Genomic DNA, 14,797 nt, shown 5'->3' on the forward strand with positions numbered 1-14,797 from the left:
TTTATCGAGACATCAAGAGATTGCAATTGTGAAGTAAATCCCCAGAAATAGCAGAAAAATAGCTCAGTTCACCTTTCACAGAATTTTTCAAATTACTACTAAACTGATCTAGCACAGGAAAAGAACTCTTCTTCAATGAAGCATCTTTCCTTCTCTCGCACACTCTGTAAATCCATAATTTCATACCAGCCTCGTCCATCCAGCCCTTGTCATATACGTGAACAACACCATCTGGTCGTATTTCAGAAGATTTTGGCATCGTTTGGCGCTTGAAAACGGTTATTGGATTGAATTTAGTACCATCAACACAACATGAAAGGACAACAGCGTAGCGCATTTTTTCATGTCGACTTGTTTTTATGCTTTTAGCATCTTTCATAGAAGCAGTTCTGTTACTCGGAACATCAAACGTCACTATTTGACTTAGTTCCACACTGGTTTTGTTTCGATGTTGAAAAATAAAGAGATGTTATAACAATATTTTCTCTTCATATTCCTATGCCATATCCATGACGCTTCGTAAACCTTAAAGTCAGTTAAGTTCCATGTAGCCCTATCTTAGGAACGTGTACCGTGTTTGAATCATTTTTGTATTAATTCCGATGCCATTTTGACGGTATTCTTGAATGCATTTCAAAATGTCATCTTCTACTTTTGGCTATTTTGCATTCATTCCTCTATTTGTACATTTTTTCAGTTCTTCTTAGTAGCACGCCAATCGAGAACAGTTTTTTTCTGTTTGTAGAAGGCCTCAATGTTGCTCATCTGCTCTGTTTTGATGTTCTAAATATGCTAACTTTGAAATTATAGCATCATATGCAGACTTTTAATTATTTTTCCATTACGGAATTGTATACTAATAACAATATTGTACTGTTACCGATAGCTAACAAAAATCATTTTCAGTTCAAGTTCACTGGCACCGTAGACTGCAATGACACATCATAGGCTAGACAGTTTTATGGGTTTGGGATGGCGGGGCGGGAGAGAGACAGTGTTAACAAATTTATGGATCCCTGCAACTCATGTTCGTCGAATCGGTGTACTGCTGCTGCCGGCCGGAGTGGCCGCGCGGTTCTAGGCACTACAGTCTGTAACCGGCCGACCGCTACGGTCGCATGTTCGAATCCTGCCTCGGGCATGGATGTGTGTGATGTTCTTAGGTTAGTTAGGTTTAATTAGTTCTAAGTTCTAGGCGACTGATGACCTCAGAAGTTAAGTCGCATAGTGCTTAGCCATTTGAACCATTTTTTGCACTGCTGCTGTCAATTGAATCCAGTGTTACCAGATAGAGATAGGTTTCCCACGGCGTCGAGTAAATGGCCTTTTTTAAGCCTGACGGGGATGTTAAATGAAACACTGGGCATTTTTATACTAATATCGAGTATAAGATGCAGCGGTACTTTTGAGGAAATTTTTAGAGGATAAAACTGCGTCTGATAGTAAAATACAGTGCTCTCTGGCACAGTCAAGTTTTGTTCTTCGTGTTGCCATGACAACTTCTTATTTCCTGCAGATTATGTCTCCTTTCAGTTGATTTTAATGACAATCTAATTTCCTTCTATACTTTCGGTCACTATCCGCACATCTGTTTGCAATTTCCATTACGGGAAGCAAAAAATGTTGTATTTCCATATTAGTTCAGCAACATAAATCTCTTGTGTTAATTGTGGACGATATTTGTTTTTAATTTAGTCATTTTCGAATAACTATTCTTCGGTTATGTTTTAGCTGAGTATGTAAGTAGCGGAGTCATACAAATTTACTGAAGCTATGTATAACAAATGCGTTCCCCCTAACACACTTGAAGACGGGGGAACATTTGTGTTTGAAAAATAATACTTTCGATCTCGCAATTGACGGCTTGTCTTAAGAGTCGCCACCTTTTGCTGTCATAAACAGTGTGTGGTTAACAACCTCCTTTATTAACAATTAACGGATTTAATCTCCGCTGCACCGAGCGAGGTGGCGCAGTGGTTAGCACACTGGACTCGCATTCGGGAGGACGACGGTTCAATCCCGTCTCCGGCCATCCAGACTTAGGTTTTCCGTGATTTCCCTAAATCGTTTCAGGCAAATGCCCGGATGGTTCCTTTGAAAGGGCACGGCCGATTTCCTTCCCAATCCTTCCCTAACCCGAGCTTGCGCTCCGTCTCTAATGACCTCGTTGTCGACGGGACGTTAAACACTAACCACCACCACCACCACTAATCTCCGCTGCAATGCATTTTCATATATGGCAAACACAAAATACAGTTTTTCACCTATTTCGATGCTAGAAACTAAAAGTATGAACTATATTTTAAGAGTACCTCATAAAATGGCATTGACAATGAAACAGATGTACTAACTATTCTGATCCCTTCTCTTTCGAGTCACTTTTAATTACTGTCTGAGGTATATGTCCTTTTAAGCTCTCCTAAGGTTTAATGAGCCTTACGACTCCTTGAAGGAATAATTCCTGTTTTGTAGTACCAAAAGGATTTAACGCTTAGTAACAAAGAGTTCTTACTCCAGTTACTACAAGCGACAATAAGTACACAAAACTCTTAAGGAATCCCTGGGAGCACATATTACCGTTAAAAGGATTACAGTTCCTTCCGTGAGAGGTCAAGTTTAAATGGTCGTCCTAACGACTCAAATAGAAAGAGGTCTTACTGTAAAAGGAATTATTCTATACGAAACTGTGTATCATAAGTTATTTCAACACATTCACAAACAACATCATTTTCTCAACTTAAAAATTCCCTTTGAAGGGCAGAATTAAAGCACTTTCTTTCCTAACTCACACAGAGCTACCAGTCTTATACATAGTTTGGTGTTGTTTCAAATCCACCTACTATCTGTGGCGAGCTAAAAATATCAGACTACGCATAGGATTAAGCCACGCGTATCCTGTGGACTGCTGTTTCGATTAAACCTCACGAACATGACCAAGGCAGCTTCCCATAACAAGTAGCTGGTACTATCTCTTGCAATCCAAAAATAATCTGGTACACTATACCAGGATCAACACAGTGTTTACTGCCAATATAGTAAAAGAATGTCAGTCAACTCTTAGGCAGCGATAAAACCCAATACCCTGCTGTGTCAATTATCTCTGATTCTAACATAAAACAAATAGGAAATGATGTCGTCATAAATTACGTTGACACCAATTAATTTTAAATTAGTTACTAATTTTAGAAAATCTGCAAAGTTGTAGAGAGAACGGTTCTGTGGCAGGACGAATCCAATAATCCGATCTGAGATGTACTCAAGTATTGGCCGTCACCGCGATTATTGAAAGCACGATAGTGTAACGGGTCATTGATAGCGCATTTCATTGTGGCTGCGCAACGAGTAGGATGTTGTTGTTGTGATCTTCAATACAGAGACTGGTTTGATGCAGCCCTCCATGCTACTCTATCCTCCGCAAGCGTCTACGTCTTCAAGTAACTACTGTAACCTACATCATTCGGAATCTGCTTAGTGTATTCATCTCTAGGTCTCTGAGCCGTGGTAGAAAATTGCTGTTTTGAAGAGCGAGCCGCAGCGCGTTGTGTAAAGCAGTCGCCCTTCGTTTCTGGCGGTGGCGCCTCTGTGGTAATCGCAGCTTTTGGTGTCCCCCTCTGGTGGAAAAGCGGAAAGGTTACTTGTTCACGTGCATTTAAGAGGCGCGATCAGCTCGGCAGTCAGTCGGAATGAGGCTAGGTCAGTCTCGCTTCATCAGTTACTGGTTTGTCTCCCGTTTGCATTTGTGCGGCAGTTAATGTCTGTGTGTCGTCGGCGTGCTAGTATGTCTGTCCTTTGGATCAACTTTAAAGCCAGAAAATGAGTCTTGCCACTCCGCCAGTAACAGAACTCAGCTATTGGTCGCCCGGTTGGGGCTGAGTTCCTGCATCTGAGTCTACGCGTTAGGCCGCCAGTCAGCTCGAGTTGCTCGGGCAACGGTCATTGGCGGTTGGATCGGTCGGTTGGTCGGTCGCACACTGAGACACGAGATGACTTGTCTGCCTTGAGCGTCGGCGGTAGACTTGTGGGCAGCGCCGTATCGAAAGGGGTAGTGGCTTTGCGGTTGACACGAGAGCAACAGGAGCGGAACCACGACCTCGGGCTGGCCGTGGAGAGCTGCGACGCCTTGAGACGGGAGATCGGCGCGCCTTCCTGCGTCCCTTGAAACGGCTGGCAGCGGACGGTTCGGGAGAGCGTTCGGGGTGCTACGCCAGGTCTTCGCCAGAAATCGCAGTTCATTAGAAGTTAAGTGGTTGGAGACATGTTGTTTCATTTACTTGTTAAATTCTACTTGTTTTCTTGGTGAGGGCACCAGCTGCTTTGTTTTGGGGTCGTCCCACCAGTCTTCTCCGCTTGCCCACCCGCGGGAAGGTGTTTATTTGTGAAGTGGGTGGTCCGTTTTTCCCTTGTGGAGATGGGGAGGGTTAGAGCAATCTACGTTTCGGGTTGTTTACTAAACCCCCGTCAATCTGCCGTACGTTAATAGCTGCCTCTGTCATGTTTGTCGGATTCGGTGTTAACGAATTCATAGAATTAAGGTAAAGGCCGAATTCCTGAAATGTTTTTATCTTGCCTACCGTCTTGCGAGGCAGGATATGTGTAATGTAGAGCATGTTGTACATTTTATGTAAGTCTGAATTTCATGGGTTTTATTTAAATAGTCATTTTTATAAAGTTGCCACCCTTCTACCGTAAGAGTCCTTTTAAAAACAAATTGCACGTTTGGTGGCAAATAATTTCTTCGTGTGAGTGTTTTTACCATTTCCATCCCTCACACGGGCTGCATAATTAATGTCTTTTTGTGAGTTGTTAAAATTTTTAGTCTAAAGTAATCTGGTGTATTGCACATTTGCACCAATGTAGTTTTTCAGAGGTCGCTGTGAGCGGTCGTGACTACGGCTGTGTTGAAAGGGAGCCCGAAGGCTCCTACTGAAAAATAAAAAGTTATTCTACCTCTGAATAATTGTAACTTGATATTTGGAGGGTGCTTTCTGATTGTAATTTTAAATCTGCTTTGAAAAGGCTTTTAGGAATAAAATTCACATTTGTTACAGGTAATTTCATCAGTTACTCACTGGCGTTTTTGAAGCAGAGAAATTTGTTAACATCGAGTAAAGATTTAAGTGTCAGGAAATCATTTCTGAAAGTATTTGTATGGAGTGTAGCCATGTATGGAAGTGAAACATGGACGGTAAATAGTTTGGACAAGAAGAGAATAGAAGCTTTCGAAATGTGGTGCTACAGAAGAATGCTGAAGATTAGATGGGTAGATCACATAACTAATGAGGAAGTATTGAATAGGATTGGGGAGAAGAGAAGCTTGTGGCACAACTTGACCAGTAGAAGGGATCGGTTGGTAGGACATGTTCTGAGGCATCAAGGGATCACCAATTTAGTATTGGAGGGCAGTGTGGAGGGTAAAAATCGTAGAGGGAGACCAAGAGATGAATACACTAAGCAGATTCAGAAGGATGTAGGTTGCAGTAGGTACTGGGAGATGAAGAAGCTTGCACAGGTTAGAATAGCATGGAGAGCTGCATCAAACCAGTCTCAGGACTGAAGACCACAACAACAACAACAAAAACTCACTGGCAAATCCTTCCACGCTTAAATGTGTTAATGTTCTTGATGATTCGCTAGTAAATAAAGTAAATTTTTTAAGAAAACATTTTGAAAGTAAAATTACGTTTCAGTTTCCCTCTACGCTTTTACCCTCCAGGCTTCCCTCCAATACTAAATTGGCGATCCCTTGATGCCTCAAAACATGTCCTACCAAAGGATCCATTCTTCTAGTGAAGGTGTGCCACAAATTCCTCTTCTCCCCAATTCCATCCCCTTCAATAATTACGTGATCTACCCATCCAAACTACAGCATTCTTCTGTAGCGCACCCTTTAGAAACCTTCTATTCTGCTCTCGTCTAATTTATTGATCGTCCGTGTTTCACTTCCATACATGGCTACACTCAATACAAATACTTTTAGAAAATACTTCCTGACAAATCTATACTCGATGTTAAGAAATTTCTCTTCTTCAGAAACGCTTTCCTTGTCATTGCCAGTCTAGTTTTTATATCCCCTCTACTTCGACAATCATCAGTTATTTTGCTCCCCCAATAGCATAAGACCTTCACTTCTTTAAGTGTCTCATTTCCTAATCTAATACCCTCAGCGTCACGCGACATAATTCGAAGACACTCCATTATCCTCGTTTGGTTTTGTTGATGTTCATCTTATATCCTCCTTTCAAGACACTATCCAATCCGTTCAACTGCTCTTCCAAGTCCTTTGCAGTCTCTGATAGAACTACAATGTCATCGGCGAACCTCAAAGTTTTTATTTCTTCTCCATGGATTTTAATACCTAATCCGAACTTTTCTTTCGTTTCCTTTACTGCTTGCTCTATATACAGATTGAATAACATCGTGGAGAGACTACAACCCTGTCTCACTCCCTTCCCAACCACTGCTTCCCCTTCATGTCCCTCGACTCTTATATTTGCCGTCTGGTATCAGTACAAATTGTAAATAGCCTTTAGCTCAATGTATCTGACATCAGTCAAGTTCATAATTTGAAAGAGAGTACTCCAGTCAACATTGTCAAAAGCCTTCTCTAAGTCTACAAAAGTTAGAAACGTAAGTTCACCTTTCATCAATCTTTCTCCTAAGATAAGTCATAGGGTCAGTATTGCCTCACGTGTTCCAACATTTCTACGGAATCCAAACTGATCTTCCCCGAGGTCGGCTTCTACTAGTTCTTCCATTCGTCTGTAATGAATTCTTGTTAGTATTTTGCAGCTGTGACTTATGAAACTGATAGTTTGGTAATTTTCACACCTGTCTACATCTGACTTTTTTTGGGATTGGAATTATTTCGCCTGTCTCATACGTCTTGCTCACCAGATGGTAGTGTTTTCTCAAGGCTATCAGCAGTTCTAATGGAATGTTGCCTGTTCCCGGGGCCTTGTTTCGACTTAAGGTCGTCAGTGCTCTGTCAAATTCTTCACATATCTCAAATTTCACCTTCATTTACGTCCTCTTTCATTTCCATAATATTGCCCTCAATTACATCGCCCTTGAATAGTCCCTCTATATACTCTTTCCATCTTTCTGCTTTCCAACCTTTTCTTAGAAACGGTTTTTCATCTAAGCTCTTGATATTGATACAAGTGTTTCTCTTTTCTCCAAAGGTCTCTTTAATTTTCCTGTAGGCAGTACCTATCTTACCCCTAGTGATATGTGCCTCTACATCCTTACATTTGTCCTTTAGCCATCTATGCTTACCCATTTGGCACTCCCTCTCGATCTCATTTCTGAGACGCTTCTATTCCTTTTTCCTACTTCATTTACTGCGTTTTTATATTTCCTCCTTTCATCAGTTAAGTTAAATATCTCTTCTGTTTCTCAAGAATTTCTACTAGCACTCGTCTTTTTACCTCTCAAAGCTACTCATTCTTCTTCTACTGTATTCCTTTCTCCCGTTCTTGTGAATCGTTCCATAATGCTCTTTGAAACTCTCTACAGCCTCTGATTCTTTGTTTATCCAGATCCTATCTCCTTAAATTCCCACGTTTCCACCGTTTCGTCTGTTTTAATCTACAGTTCAAAACCAGTAGATTGTGGTCAGTCCACATCTGCCTCTGTAAATGCCTTACAATTTAACAACCTGTTCCCTAAGTATCTGTTTTACCATTATATAATCTATCTGAAACCTTCCAGTGTCTCCAGCCCCTTTCACGTATATAGCCTTCTTCCATGATTTTTAAACCAGTACGATACACCATCATAAAGGATGCGCCAAGTTGTCATCATTGTACAAAAGTTGGCACGTTGCCTTAAATCTGGGCATTCTGTTATTGCTCTCCAAATGCGAATGTAAACGGAAATAACCTAAATACGTAGTACAGTGAGGAAGCTGTTGTGTGCTACCTGTAGTCAGCCACAGTCGAATATCGCGGATTAAAATGGCGGATACAATAATTTGCGGCAAAGTACCGGGGAATTCAGAGTTGGAAAGTAGCGCTTGGCGAGATTTCATACATCCCAAAATTGTTTGCTCTCTGCGGGGTACTAAAAGTCATTGAGCACAGAGCTTAGCATAGGCGAGGCAGCTACGACGTTGGACGCTAAACCATGAAAATAGTTCGCATAGATTTATGAGTAAGGACGCACTTACACTGATGACGGGTCTAGTTCGCACAATAGTGCACCGCCCAGTCAGTCGGTGAATGTGATCTCGTGTGAGAGAAGTTTATACAGGAACGACGTCGTGCTTACCCTTTAGTTCGTTGGTAACACTTATTAGGCGTTCTGAACCTGTAGCACAGTAGTACCCCGTCGCGTCGTATCTGTACCACACTCCCCGACAAGTCTATGTTTGTGTGGCACCAACATCAATGGCTCTAACGCTGTAGAGCCAAAAAATGAGATCTTCCCGGCTCCAGCTCTAGCCTTCGTGAATCGTCGTCGGTCATTGACCGCTATAGCCGGCCGGGTTGGCAGAGCGGTTCTAGGCGCTACAGTTTGGAGCCGCGCGACTGCTACGGTCGCAGGTTCGAATCCTGCCTCGAGCATGGATGTGTGTGATGTCCTTAGGTTAGTTAGGTTTAAGTAGTTCTAAGTTCTGGGGCACTGATGACCTCAGAAGTACCATAGTGCCCAGAGCCGTTTTGAAATCTGACCGCTGTAGATCAGAAACCACACATGGCTTTTGGTGCCTTGACGACTCCATGCCAAAAGGCGATCTGGTTACAAGCCTCTAACTCAGAAGCTCATGAGAATGTTACAAAACATGGCTATAAACAGCTTGATTTGTGAAGTGGTTTCTTTTATAACAATTGTTACAGTCGTTGTGTGAGCAGAACGAGATCAGAGTCACAAAAGCACATCAATCCAGCACTACCCCAATAATTCCCAACCAGGGAAGCTCCAGTTTATCCTATCAGAAACCTGACGTCTTAACCAGAACGGGATGAAAGAGGAAATAGGGAAGATCCAAAGAAGAGCTCCCCTCTCATCACATGATTCTTTAGTAAACGTTGTAGCGTATATGCAACAAATACGTAACGTAGCTACGACAGATGTTGCCTATGTTCGCGCCGCGCGGAGAGGCCGCGACATTAGAGGCGCCACGTCACGGATTGAGCGGCCACATCCACCGGAGGTTCGAGTCCTCCCTCGAGGATGGGTGTGTGTGTTGTTCATAGCGCAAGTTAGTTTGTTATTTTATGTGGTGTGTAAGTCTAGGGACCGATGTCGTGAGCAGTTTGCTCCCTTAGGAATTCACACACACACTCGCCTATGTTCGTCTGTGAAAATGGACACGATAAGCAACCTGAGCTATCAGTAATCGGAATCTAACCTGCATAACACTGTGTGGGTGTTGTATTAGTGTCAGTTTCACTGTCCTTTAAGACCTCAACAGACCGTTACATGAAAAACTTAAAACTAACATTTGGATGAGCTACCTGACTGCGTATTTGAACATGAATTTATAAGTGATATAGAATCTGCCTTGTGCACCGGAATTTATTGAAGTAGAATACATGACATATTGTGGTGTGTCAATGTCTCTGCTTTGGCCCTAAGTTTTGCACTCCTCACCTCTTTAGATTACTGCCGTTTTGCATGTGGTTTACAGCAATTCGCTGCAGCATGAAGCAGCAGCGGCTAAAGCTTTTTGCTACTAAGAATGAATTCAATAAAAAGGAGTTTGTTTGGGTCCTGTTAACTACTAAAAAACTTGCAAGAAGGGATTTCATGTAATTATTTAAAACTTCAGAATCATTATGACTAAGTATTAATAATAATTACACAGATAACAATAATGGCTGAATGCCAGATTAAAAACATTATTTCAGGTTCAAAGTTACATTAACGTTTAATAACCACAGCAATTATTAATTAATTAGACGTGGCGTATAATTATTGTTATTTGGAGGATAAGGAGGCTTCTTTAACTGACAAGCAAAACATGGGATTATTGTAAACTCGGACTAACAATCATGAGCCTAACCCTGCAATTGCTTTGGCGCTATGTTTGCGGATTTCACGTTGAATTCCATCTTCAAGGGTAACTAAGCCACCTAAATCTCTCCTGGCTATATAAACGAAATCAGGCTTTGAGTGTGGTAAGATCTGCCATCACCGACGTGAGGGCAACGTGATACGTCTTCTCTTTCCGAGCTCTCTTCCGACACTACTACTCCCACTCTTGCAGACAGACCTCGTCTCACAACAGTGCTTAGAATCGCGCTCCCATGTTTCACCCTCAGATTGCTACTACCGACATCTGAATTCTTACACAATGCAGAGAATAGCGTTATGTTGGCTATATTTTTTTCAGTATAATGGAGATTCTGACATACATTTTACAACGTCAAAGGCCATCCAACGTCTGTAGAAGACGCTACAATAGAGTTGTTTTCCATGACGATATTGTTTATTATTGAGATTCCGACATATTATGTTCCTAGAAGAATCAACTTATGCTGCGCTATTCAAAAAGAAGGAACATATTTCAAACATTTATTGCTTCCAAACTAAAAAAGATAGAACACAAATCCAAAGTTCCTGGAAAGCGAGAAGTTCAAATTTTTAAGTGTCAATGTGAGCACTACGTGTTACACGACAAATATCAAAACTGGGGCTCATATTGTGCCACACATGAAGCAGCTGGTCTCTCGTTATCGTATCCACAGTTTGATCAATGCGATTTCGCAGACATTCACGAGTGTCAGGCATAAGGGGGTAGGAATGCGGTCTTTTCCGTAATCACACAGATAAAACTCACAAGATGTGATATCTGGAGACCTGGCGGGCCACGGGCAGTAAAGTTCATCTTCTGCTCCTTCCCGGTCTCCAGAATACACACCTTGTGACTTTCGTCCATGCGATTACGAAAAAGAGTGCTTTCTGATCCCCTCTGTGCCTGTCACTCTTTGGCGTCTGTGACATCGCATTTTTGAACATGTGAATTCGATAACGATAGGCCAGTTGCTTCGTGTCTGACAGGAAATGAGCCACCGCTTTGGTATTTGTCGTGTAACACATGGTGCTCAAATTGAATGCACAAAAATTCGAAACTTTCTCTTCCCATGAACGTTGAAATTGTTTCTATCTTTTGTAGTTTGGAAGCAATAAACGTTTGAGAACTGTTGCTTCTTTTTGAATAGTCCTCCCCAAGTACACTACGCGTAAATAACATGAATATAAGTTTGGAGGTGACAAAACATTCGCTTTTCCTGTACACCATTCGCAACTGGAACAGGAGGTGAACCCAGTGATAGTGGTACATGACGTACACTTCGCTACACACCATGTGGTGGCTTGCGAAGTATAACGTAGTTTTAGGTGTTTTAAGGAACAAAGATACGTATGAAACTCTAGTATGCTAAAATGCTGCAGAAGAGTAGTGTGTTCCACCATGTTAAGAAGTTCTGGTGAAATGTAAATTTCAAGGCCGGAAATGTCGCATTACAAAATTAGAGTTCGTTGTGCAGAATATAATTCTTGGAGAAGCCCAAGATTTCGGCTCCATTTGCAGAGGACATCTTCAAGAACAGCTTAATGATAACTTGAATAGCACACAGCACTCGCACTCGAAAGGACAAGGTTCAAACCTGCGTCCAGACATCTGGATTTAAGTATTCGATTTCCCTAAGCCGCTACAAGCAAGTGCCGGGATGGTTCCTTCGAAAAGGACACGACCGATCTCCTTACCAATCCTTGAGACAATCCGAGCCGGTGCTCCGTCACTAATGACCTCGATGTCAACGGGATGATAACAGCAATCTCCCTTCTTTCTTCCGCAGAAATGAAGAAAACGTTCCGTTTCTCAAAGAAATGGATTCAATGACATCGGAAGAGCGAGGAAATTTTAATAACTACCCAGCACGAATCCACTTTCAGTTCACCTCAGCTTTTGTTATTGTTGTAGTCTTCAGTCCTGATACTGGTTTGATGCCGCTCTCCTTGCTACTCTATCCTGTGCAAGATTCATCCCCATAACCTACATCCTTCTGAATGTGTTTAGTGTATTCATCTCTTGGTCTCCCTCTACGATTTTTACCCTCCACACTGCCCTCCAGTACTAAATTGGTGATCCCTCGATGCTTCAGAACATGTCCTACCAACCGATCCCTTCTTCTAGTCACGTTGTGCCACAAACTTCTCTTCTCCCCAATCCTATTCAATACCTCCTCATTAGTTATATGATCTACACATCTAATCTTCAGCATTCTTCTGTAGCACCACATTTCGAAAGCTTCAATTCTCTTCTTGTCCAAACTATTGATCGTCCATGTTTCACTTCCATACTTGGCTACACTCCATACAAATACTTTCAGAAATGACTTCCTGACACTTAAATCCATACTCGATGTTAACAAATTCCTCTTCTTCGGAAATGCTTTCCTTGCAATTCCCAGTCTACATTTTATATCTTCTCTACTTCGACCATCATCAGTTATTTTGCTCCCCAAATAGCAAAACTCCTTTACTACTTTAAGTGTCTCATTTCCTAATCTAATTCCCTCAGCATCACCCGACTTAATTCGACTACATTTCATTATCCTCGTTTTGCTTTTGTTGATGTTCATCTTATATCCTCCTTTCATGCAACTGTCCATTCCGTTCAACTGCTCTTCCAAGTCCTTTGATGTCTCTGACAGAATTACAATGTCATCGGCGTACCTTAAAGTTTTTATTTCTTCTCCATGGATTTTAATACCTACTCCGAATTTTTCTTTTGTTTCCTTCACTGCTTGCTCAATTTACAGATTGAATAACATCGGGGAGAGGCTACAACCCTGTTTCACTCCCTTCCCAACCACTGCTTCCCTTTCATGCCCCTCGACTCCTGTAACTTCTATCTGGTTTCTGTTCAAATTGTAAATAGCCTTTCGCCACCTGTATTTTACCCCTGCCACCTTCAGAATTTGAAAGAGAGTAATCCAGTCAAAATTGTCAAAAGCTTTCTCTAAGTCTACAAATGCTAGAAACGCAGGTTTGCCTTTCCTTAATCTAGCTTCTAAGATAAGTCGTAGGGTCGGTATTGCCTCACGTGTTCCAATACTTCTACGGAATCCAAACTGATCTTCCCCGAGGTCGGCTTCTACCAGTTTTTTCATTCGTCAGTAAAGAATTCGCGTTAGTATTTTGCATCCGTGACTTATTAAACTGATTGTTCGGTAATTTTCATATCTGTCAACACCTGCTTTCTTTGGGATTGGAATTATTATATTCTTCTTAAAGTCGGATGGTATTGCGCCTGTCTCACACATCTTGCTCACCAGATGGTAGAGTTTTGTCAGGACTGGCTCTCCCAAGGCTGTCAGTAGTTCCCATGGAATGTTGTCTACTCCCGGGGCCTTGTTTCGACTCAGGTCTTTCAGTGCTCTGTCAAACTCTTCACGCAGTATCGTATCTCCCATTTCATCATCATCTACATCCTCTTCCATTTCCATAATATTGTCCTCAAGTACATTGCCCTTGTATAGGCCCTCTATATACTCCTTCCACCTTTCTGCCTTCTTTAGTTAGAACTGCGTTTCCGTCTGAGCTCTTGAAATTCATACAAGTGGTTCTCTATTCTCCAAAGGTCTCTTTAATTTTCCTGTAGGCGGTATCTATCTTACCCCTAGTGAGTTAAGCCTGTACATGCTTACATTTGTCCTCTAGCCGTCCCTGCTTAGCCATTTTGCACTTCGTGTCGATCTCATTTTTGAGACGTTTGTATTCCTTTTTGCCTGCTTCATTTCCTGCTTTTTTATATTTTCTCCTTACAGAAATTAAATTCAATATTTCTTCTGTTACCCAAGGATTTCTACTAGCCCTCGTCTTTTTACCTACTAGATCTTTGCTGCCATCACTATTTCATCCAACAAAGCTACCCATTCTTTTTCTACTGCATTTCTTTCCCCAATTCCTGTCAGTTTTTCCCTTATGCTCTCCCTGAAACTCTATAACACCTCTGGTTCTGTCAGTTTATCCAGGTCCCATCTCCTTAAATTCCCACCTTTTTGCAGTTTCTTCAGTTTTAATCTACAGGTCATAACCAATAGGTTGTGGTCAGAGTCCACATCTGCCCCTGGAAATGTCTTACAATTTAAAACCTGGTTCCTAAATCTCTGTCTTATCATTATAAAATATATCTGAAACCTGTCAGTATCTCCAGGCTTCATCCACGTATACAACCTTCTTTCATGATTCTTGAACCAAGTGTTAGCTATGATTAAGTAGTGCTCTGTGCAAAATTCTATCAGGCGGCTTCCTATTTCATTTCTTACCCCCAATCCATATTCACCTACTACATTTCCTTCTCTTCTTTTTCTTACTACCGAATTCCAGTCACCCATGACTATTAAATTTTCGTCTCCCTTCGCTATCTGAATAATTTCTTTTATTTCATCATACGTTTCTTCAATTTCTTCGTCATCTGCAGAGCTAGTTGGCATATAAACTTGTACTACTCTAGGAGGCGTGGGCTTGGTGTCTATCTTGGCCACAATAATGCGTTCACTATGCTGTTTGTAGTAGCTTACCCGCACTCCTATTTTTTGTATTCATTATTAAACCGACTCCTGCATTACCCCTATTTGATTTCGTATTTATAACCCTGTATTCGCCTGACCAAAAGTCTTGTTCCTCCTGCCACCGAACTTCAGTAATTCCCACTATATCTAACTTTAACCTATCCATTTCCCTTCTTAAAGTTTCTAACCTACCTGCTCGATTAAGGGTTCTGACATTCCACGCTCCGATCCGTAGTACGCCAGTTTTCTTTCTCCTGATAACGGCGTCCTCC

The sequence above is a fragment of the Schistocerca americana genome, chromosome 2 (assembly GCF_021461395.2).
Source record: "Schistocerca americana isolate TAMUIC-IGC-003095 chromosome 2, iqSchAmer2.1, whole genome shotgun sequence".
Lineage (NCBI taxonomy): Eukaryota > Metazoa > Arthropoda > Insecta > Orthoptera > Acrididae > Schistocerca > Schistocerca americana.